Here is a 1,875-nt window from a genome sequence, read left to right on the forward strand (position 1 = left end):
TTAGATAAGCAGGACACAAAATATCCCGCTTCACAGAAAAGTCTGTCGGATATGCTAGGCCTGTAGGCCAAAGATGAATGTCTCAACATTGCAGAGGAACTTTGGGTGACTGGCCTAGCAGCCAACTGTTTCTGCCATTACTCACAATTTTTGGAAGTTGCCTACTTGCACTTCCTGCTTACTCAGTTAATATTATTTCCTTCCTGGGTCTCTGAGATAGTTGAAGACTAGATAGTTGTAGTCTCTCTTGTTTATGAGACTCAGAAAAGAAATTCACTAAAGAAATGTAAAGTATATAAGGTTGAGTGATATCAAAAGATATTTTTGGGTGGTAATGCAAGTTATGATAGAAAGTAAATTAGGTACAAAACTTTACACTCACCAAGAGATAATGGAGTATTTTCTCTGAATTTGTCAAATGCAGATGGACTACACATTGTTGATATATTTATTGCCTGTGTATATTGTATACAGTTATTATACTTGTTGTATATAGTTTTTCTTATATTAGTTATAGTCTTCTTTTTATTTTAGACAAAAAAAGGAAATGTAGTGACATTTCACTTGTATTTTAATAAATAAAACTTGCCTGAAGATCAGAGAGTAAAACAGCCACCCTAGTCAGTCTTACAGACCAGGCAGTGGTGACACACACCTTTAATCCCAGTAGTCACACTAGTTGCCATAGGAACTAGGCATTGCATGCCTTTAATCCCAGCACTAGAGAGGATTATATAATGGGAGGAGGCAGTTCTCAGACACAGTCTCATTCTAAGATTCCTGGAGGCTGGATTGCCATTTTTGGACTGAGGTCAAGGTAAGAGCCAGTGTTTTGCTTTTCTGACCTTCAGGTAGAGCCCCAATTTCTGTCTCTGAGTTTTCATTAGTCATGTTTCATTATGCTAGGTGTGCTATCATCGGTGCAAACACAAATCATCATATGTACATGAGATATGGATATCCTGTGATTGGCCCAAGTGCTTGTTTCCTAGCTCGACAGATTTGGTTCTTGATGCATCGGCTAAGAGACACCCTCCTGTGCTGCCTCCACTGATGCTGCAACATTAAACTCAATAAGAGCTTCTCTCAAGTGGTTTCATCTACTTTTAATGGAGCCGAAAGAAGCAGTAGAGAGGGCAGGAGACAATGATGGTGAAACTCTGGAGTAGCAGTGGTGGCGGCAGCAACAGCTCAGCGATCGTCAGGCCAACTTGCAGAGTGATAGAGCAGCTCTCTGCTTGACAGCTGAAGAAGAGGCACAGCGCAGGAACAAGGGGTATGATCAGAGTAAACAGAGTGGAAAACTGAAGCGGAAGCCAGAAGGCTGTAGGAACAGGAGAAGAGAAACTGCAAGCTCTGGTCACCAAAGAATTCTAGAGGGCTGTCTGGTCTTAAGAGCCAATAGATTTAAGATACCCAAGGCTCAGAAGCTGTAACATTGACTGCTGTCAAAGACTAGGAAATCCTGACTTCCTAGCCCTACCCAGTATACACACACACACACACACACACACACACACGTATAATATATACATATGTGTATGTATATAGAGATAGATAGATAGATAGATGATAGATAGATAGATAGATAGATAGATAGATAGATAGATAGATAGATAGAGATATATTTATATTAGTCAGATTTCTGTAGAGTAACAGAATTTAGGGAATGAATACTCTCTCTTTCTGCCTCTGTCTCTATCTCTGTCTCTCTCTCTCTCACACACACACACACACACAAACACAAATATACAAATGGCATTTACTGGACTAATTTACAGGCTATAGTCCAGCTAATCCAACAATGGCTGGATTTGAACAGAAACCCCAAGAAATCAATAGTTGCTCTGTCCACAAGGCTGACTGTCTCAGCTG

The sequence above is a fragment of the Microtus ochrogaster genome, unplaced genomic scaffold, assembly GCF_000317375.1.
Source record: "Microtus ochrogaster isolate Prairie Vole_2 unplaced genomic scaffold, MicOch1.0 UNK3, whole genome shotgun sequence".
Lineage (NCBI taxonomy): Eukaryota > Metazoa > Chordata > Mammalia > Rodentia > Cricetidae > Microtus > Microtus ochrogaster.